This window comes from Doryrhamphus excisus, chromosome 4 (assembly GCF_030265055.1).
Source record: "Doryrhamphus excisus isolate RoL2022-K1 chromosome 4, RoL_Dexc_1.0, whole genome shotgun sequence".
In the NCBI taxonomy this organism is placed as follows: Eukaryota; Metazoa; Chordata; class Actinopteri; order Syngnathiformes; family Syngnathidae; genus Doryrhamphus; species Doryrhamphus excisus.
In genome coordinates this window covers 14,158,941-14,166,656 of record NC_080469.1, presented here as the reverse complement: position 1 = coordinate 14,166,656, position 7,716 = coordinate 14,158,941, and the positions used below count along the sequence as shown (strand labels likewise).

The 7,716-nt window shown below is 39.6% G+C and overlaps 1 long non-coding RNA gene across 1 annotated transcript in view; it reads left to right on the top strand.

The window, feature by feature from the left end:
* The first annotated feature begins 5,518 nt into the window (after positions 1-5,518).
* The window catches only part of LOC131128378 (uncharacterized), a 10,016-nt gene continuing 7,818 nt past the window's right edge, over positions 5,519-7,716 (top strand). The window contains exons 1-2 of the long non-coding RNA XR_009129635.1: positions 5,519-5,633; positions 5,901-6,059. This is a non-coding gene — a long non-coding RNA (uncharacterized LOC131128378). The remainder of the gene's footprint in view (positions 5,634-5,900; positions 6,060-7,716) is intronic.

The following is a 7,716-nucleotide window of genomic DNA, read 5'->3' as shown; positions in this document are numbered from 1 at the left end:
TATGCCTAATTTTTTCAAGATTATGTTGTCTTATGTAGATGTTCATGTACAATAAAATAATGCTAAAATCACATGCTAAGACACGGGGTACATTTTCCATTTATACCAGCTTTGCTAAACAGTAAGACATAAGGAGTTTGAAAGGGTCCAAGCGGACATTTAGATAAAAAAAACTGATCAAAAGAGCTACCAAAGGGTTCATATTTGACTGGAGTGAACTGGTTCACAACTGGTTTTCATGGAAAACTGATAGTAGCTCTTTATCTAGCGTGGAGTTGGGTTACTCAAGTGGGTGTTTCAGGTCTATTCTACACGCCTCACACAACCCCGGTCTATGAAGAAAAGAGGAGGAGCAGTTTGCTCATGAGGAGTGGGCAGGTCAACAAGTGCAGGAGTATCATTGAGAGGCACTTGATTGCATAATTGCTCCAAAGGATTGTGCAACAAAATAATAGGTTAAGGGCGCCGTCATCATGGCAATAAATGTTCATTCAATTCATTCATTCATTCATTTTCTACCGCTTATCCTCTCGAAGGTCGTGGGGTATGCTAAGCCTATCCCAGCTGTCTTAGGGCGGGAGGAATTGGTACACCCTGGACTGGTCGCCAGCCAATCACAGGGCACATATAGACAAACAACCATTCACACTCACATTCATACCTATGGACAATTTGGAGTTGCCAATTAACCTAGCATGTTTTTGGAATGTGGGAGGAAACAGGAGTACCCGGAGGAAACCCATGCATGCACGGGGAGAACATGCAAACTCCACACAGAGATGGCCGAGGATGGAATTGAACTCCGGTCTCCCAGCTGTGATACCTGCGTGCTAAACACTCAGCCGTGCAGCCCTGCAATAAATGTCCTATGGAAAAACATTGAAAATGCTCTTTTTAGCTCCGTATTTATCTTAACAGAAACTAAAAACCTTTGTGTCAAAATTTCTACGACTGCTGGCTTTCAATGTTTTTGTTTTCCTATTTGTCCACCAGATGGCGCTACATTTTCCCCATTTAAAGCATGCAGCAAAAATTTTGATTGAGTTAAAAACAGCAGAGTTATGTGAGCAAAATTTGAGGACATCTTACATATTGCAGACGGACAAATATTAAATAGGTTAAGAATTTAATCCATATTGCAACCAAGGGCTTTGTAGGACTTCAGGAGTTTTGACACCAGCTGCTTATAATTATCTGCCTTGTTGTTTCCAAGAAACTCTGATGCAAAAGTACATTTTTGCTCAATTTCTTCGTAGTCATCCACATAAGCAGACCTATTATTTTTGTGTTTTTGGCTCACACACATCGGCTTTGACTTTGGAAAACAGTGATCAAAATGATTGCCTTTCTTATATGTTGCGGCCCAAACTCACTGTTTGTGTTTGGTCCATATTGATTTGGTCCATCTATGGCGTAACCGATTACTCAATCCAAATGTTTATTTGCAGCCTGGGATTGGGATAGGGTGGGCAAGGAGACAGCGGTCAAGGGTACTTGTGGAGGGAGTGGACCTCTCTCTCTTTCCTCTGGCATAGCCCAGAGTGAAGATTATAAATGCACTCTGGCGGATAGATGATGACAGACAGGATCCAGGTGGCGGTCTGTTTCTGGAACTCGATAACAGCAGAAAGAAGGGACCACTTCAAGAGGAACTTAAACGGACACATCCTCTACTAAGCTACTAAACTAAACTACACAATAGCTTACTCCACTTCCTCTACTATTCCATGTATTACTGATATTATTATATACAGCATATTGGATCAAACAATAAGGCATGATGCATAAACAAATGCTGATAAGTGCATTATTATTCCAGTGCTTGCCAAAAAAAAAAAAATCCAAATTGCATCCCACGGATATAGGAACGTGCACACACCGTGACGCATCCCTGCACCGACTGCAGCTAATCAGATTATAACGATGGAGGCGTCTGGAGGATTAACGTGAGAACAGAGGAGTTTAATGACTTAGTTTGTGGCCATTTACAATGTTCATTCCAAGTTGTTAATCAAATTACGGGGAAGTTGCTCACTTGACTGGGGTGGTATTTTTTTAGGAAATATTACAATAACAGCATGTTAAATGCAGCAAAACAAATAAAAAAAACACATCCACATTCATACATATATTCCTCGTAATGTAATCATAATTATAATCATCTATTTTCTCGCCATCGCAAGGGTCGCAGGTATGCTGGAGCCTATCCCAGCTGCCTTTGGGCAAAAGGTGGGGTACACCCTGGACTGGTAGCCAGACAACCACAGGGTACATATAGAGGAACAACCATTCACACTCACTCACTCTAATAAGAGCGAGAGTGAGTAGAATATATGGGCAATTGAACCTAGAACCATGCTAAACAATGAAATAAATAATAATAATAAAAAGAAAAAAAATGTCCAACAAGGTACAATAAATGTTTCGACTGGTTAATGGAAATTATTAATAATAATTATAATTTTGGATCATTATTTTTGTACCATTTTGTGCCACTGTTTATTCTGCAGTTACAATATTTAACCACAAGATGTCACTGCAGCCTATAGCTGGTGGCTTGCATGCAGAAACAGTCCTCAGGCGCCTCTTCCCCTTTCTGGGACCTCTGTGCAGGATTAGAGTAAACTTTGCATTAGAGCCTCGTTGTCTTCCAAGTATGACGTACCAGGAAGAACTCTCTCACACGCACACGCACACCGACATGCATCTTGTAAGCCAAGTTACATTTTCATGGAACAAATATGGATGCAATTTGGCTCTTAGATATAGGAACAGTGTCTTTGTGTATTTAAAAATAACTAATGTACAGGTGCTGGGTTTATTGAACCATATTGGTCTGATTAAACATTAAACATTCACGGGCCTAACACACGTAAAGTGTAAAAAGCACAGCATTTATTCATTAAAATAGTTTTCATGTTGGAAAACTCAATACAGTCAAGCCAAACAGGTGATTGCATTAAAATAATATCACTCAGTTGTCAGAAGCCATTACTCTATCATATATTTAGACTTGTTTTGTTTTTTTTTATTTTGTACCACAAACCTTTGTGCCATTATTGTGTCTGCAGAAGACAGCAAGTTAAGGCGAAATGGAGGCAACAGGTGGGCGCCGTTGTCGGGAATAATATCTTTTTTTTTTTTTTGCTATTATTAGACCGCAGGATTTGAGACTGGTGGAAAATCTTGTGGATGTTGGAGCTGGCACTGCTGTTACTTGGCTGCCGCTTTACTGGGAACGCTATTGTTTTGCTTGGTCATGACAAAATCTGTGGTGTGGGTGGGTGGAGGGGCCTCAGACAGCCTTAGAAACATGTGTTAATACATGAGAAAAGAATCACTGTTCACAATCACAATTAGGATCAAAAGGGGCCTTGAGCTGCACCTCTAATATTGATCTCTAACAAAACAATACGATTGTACACTTCATTATACGACACAGGTACAGTAAAACCTGCCTGAGGTTGTACAATTCAAAAATTAACCATTTTTGACTATTGTCTACATGTTTTGGTTTTTTGGGGGTCAGGGGTATGTAAAATACAGTAGCTAAGGTACTTTTTGACACTTATGATACAAGTAAAACTGTAACAAAGCTAAACACTTTTGCAAGTCTGCAGCTTGTTTTTTATTGGCTTGTGGCACATTTTTAAAAAACGAATTTAAAAATACAACAGCATCAATAGAAAAAAAGAGACCAAAAAGGAGTAACGTAACTTGATAAAGCCCTAATGCTAATGCTAAAAATTCATATAATAATCCACTTTGTCCCCAAGTTTTGTCTTTAAATAACATTCATTCATTCATTCATTCATTCATTTGTTCATTCATTCATTTTGTACCGCTTATCCTCACGAGGGTTGCGGGTATGCTGGAGCCTATCCCAGCTGTCTTCGGGCAAGAGGCACCCTGGACTGGTCGCCAGCCAATCACAGGGCACATATAGACAAACAACCATTCACACTCACATTCATACCTGTGGACAATTTGGAGTCGCCAATTAACCTAGCATGTTTTTGGAATGTGGGAGGAAATCGGAGTACCTGGAGAAAACCCACACATGCACGGGGAGAACATGCAAACTCCACACAGAGATGGCCGAGGGTGGAATTGAATTTGGGTCTCCGAGCTGTGAGTCCTGCACGTTAACCACTCGATCACTGTGCAGCCCTAAATAACATTTTTATTTATGTAAATACATTTGATAAAAACGGCCCCTGCTTTCTTTGACTTTTTTTAATATGCGGCTTCCGGCTGGACAAGGTTCTAGCGGTTTCATGTTTCAGTTGTGTGTGATGATCTGATAATGTGTTCACAATGGTTAACTTCTTTTTACACTTGTATAGCAGTTAATCATGATACAATGTTTTCCAAAAGATTTACTGAAAAGTTAATTTGAGGGTTATGGGAAGGTGACTAGATTATTTCAATGTATTCATATTATTATTGTTATTATCATATTATTTCTGATGAGGAAATTAAATCCTAAATCAGATCTTCCTATGTATCATCAAATATTGGATCAGACGTAGGCGCATAGTGTCACAGCAAGAGGGCAGTAAAACCCATGATGAACTGTATACTTGTCAATCTGAGCCACATAACAATTATTTTTCCAGGGACAAAAGAAGCTGACTCTGAGCTGTCTTATCTTTGATGCTGTTTAGAATGATGCAGAAGTACAAGACATCAACACACAGACATCTCAACATCTCCGCAAGAGCATTTAAACAGTTGATATCTCCAAAGAAAGTTGATTGGCCAAGAATGGATGTGGTGTTCAGACTCCTCTGCGTACGTGGATGCATCCCATATGTGTTATGGAAGGGATGGGGACGGAGGGGGGATCAGCAGTTTTCAAGCTTACATTGCGTAGCGTACGCCAAGCAGTGATGTTGTTGCACACATCTGCTGACAGGGTGGAAAAAAGACGCCTTTTCTCCTCGTCTGTGGAATAGAGAACGTAGGGAACAGCGTCTTTTCCAGTAGCGCCTTCAATGTGCAACAGCTGGCAAAAGATCAGACGTTGAAACACCTCTGCCTCCTCATGGGAGCGCTTCCTGTTCCCCTGAGGTACCAAAGGCTGCCTACTAGTCAGGCTTTTATTTCTGATGACTAGATCCTTTATGTTGTTTATTTGTGAGGGAAAGCAGCATACCCTGCACTATCATGACTATTACCAGGTATACTGGGGATTTCTGCCATTATAACACAATATGTGTAAAAAAAGAAAAACAACAAAGAACCCGGCATAAATGGGACAAGTTGAGCTAAAAGGCCCCATCAGACGTACGAGCTAAGAGCGTTAGAAAGTCCATAATTTACATTGCATTGTATGTCAGCTTAGAGTGCAGTGTTAGTTCTCAGGCAGTATTCAAGATTACATTCTGGTACTTAGTATACAGAAAACGCATTGATATTAATTTCATAAACATTGTGACTGTTAGAAAACCCATAATTTACATTGCATTGTATGTTCGGTTTAGAGTATCTTTTGTCCTACGGTGTTCAGCGGTCAGTAAACGCACCACAGCGCGGGACGTTTTTTCGGTTGAACAATATATAGATCTCTAAGCCATATTGCGCCTCATACATCATATCACCAGGTTGATGCTGTGCGTGAATGCATAAAGGTGAGTTTTTTGGCTTATTGTGGGAGCTGTGGAGTAGTTTGGGCACCCTTTTCACAAAGTTAGGCTCCCTTTTCATCGATGCTAATATCAGTATTTAAGCTAACTATGACTAACGGTTATTCTAGTGAGTGTCATGTTTGCTTGGTTTCTTTGTTGAATTTCTGTGTGTAGCGTGCCTTTAGCTCATCATTATACTTGTCTAATATGAGTTACATTACGTTACTTATCATTTATTGTGTATTTGTCTTTGTATGTATGTCTCATCAGTACCACATCATAACCTAAATAAAATCACCAAAAGAGGACAATCTTCCTCCTACACCTCCTATACCTTTGACCGCTCCAAACTAGTGCATCCTGGGAGACGATCTCACAACCCGAGAAGCCTCTCCGCTACAAAGAGGATGTTTCTTGGACCTCATAAAAGTAATTCAAGCATGGATATATTCTTACTGTGCATATGTGGTGTCTTTCAAGGTGTGAAACATTATACTATGACAGAAAAAAGTGCTGATCGTACGCAACACAAGTCATCAATGTGATTGTGGTTGCATTTCTATGAAACGGTGCTGCTTTGCTACCCAAGACAACCAAGTGACTCCCATCAGTTTACAGCATGGGCAGGAAATGACAACTAAATGTAATTTAGCTTGTGGTTAGCTTGGTCAAACGGCCTGAGATAAAGCAACTAGAGAGCTGCACACAGACGGCTAAAGCACGCTGCTGGTCATGCATCTATAATCACAGAATTGTTTTTCATAAAATTGCACATTTTCATTAATTTTTTATTAATTTGCATACACATTTTTTCTTGATATTTTAGCTGGATTTTTGTAAAATACCAGCTGTTTTATTTATTTTAATTTGAAACTATTTGAATTTTCTTCTCATGATTATGACTTTATTCCCATAATAGTTTTATTCTTGTGACAATGCAACTTTTATCGCAAACTATTCATTCATTCATTCATTTTTTTACCGCTTATCCTCACGATGGGAAATCCATCAAGAGGCGGGGTACACCCTTGGACTGGTCGCCAGCCAATCACAGGGCACATATAGACAAACAACCATTCACACTCACATTCATACGTATGGACAATTTGGAGTCGCCAATTAACCTAGCATGTTTTTGGAATGTGGGAGGAAACCGGAGTCCCGGGAGAAAAACCACGCATGCACGGAAAGAACATGAAAACTCCATACAGAGATGCGTGGAATCGAACTTGGGTCTTCTAGCTGTGTGGTCTGCGTGCTAACCACACGGCCTTTCTCAAATTTTCCAAAAATGTTGTCTTCTTTCTTTAATATTTCAAGTCATATTACGTTATTCCAGTAAAATAATGACACTCTTGTCCAACTTTTTATTCTTAATATTTTTACTTTATTCTCGTAAAATTGCTGCAGATTTATCAATTTTTGGTTTTGTTGGGTTTGTTTGTTTTTTTGTCAAATTATATATATTTTGAAAAACACATGCAGGCCGCACTTTCCGTTGCTGACTGTTTAGTCACCATTGCTTTGTATCTGTTTCATATATAATTTACTCATCCAAAATGTCCATGAACTGTGTGGTTAATCTTCCTCACTCAGTCTGGATGCTGAGCCTCCAGGAGAACATTATGAAGAGTCTCTTGTGTTGTTTTGTCACAAGATAGTATCACATTGTCATTTAGCCACACATCTCGTGCAGGGTCATGCAACGACTATTTGCTTTGGGGCAGCCGTGTCCGAGTGGTGACTCATGGGGACATTTGACCGGGCAGGAGGAAAACAGTAGTAGTATTCTTTTCCTCAGAAATATCAGAATCAATTTCATTAGATTGATTAAATAAAATCTGTAAAGTCCAATGATTGGTTGCGATCGAGGCTTAATATGTGTTTGTGTTTGGTGGATATAACTTTAGCCACAAACTCAATTGTTGCCTGCTCACTCATGGATATAGAGAGACAATTGTGTCTACCATTAGTGGCTATTACAGACATAGAGTACAGTACATATGAATGGAGGAAGTAAAACAAAGGTTAAAAAGTAGCCATCATATTGCATCGAATTCCTTCTCATGCACATTTGCAGGAAAGA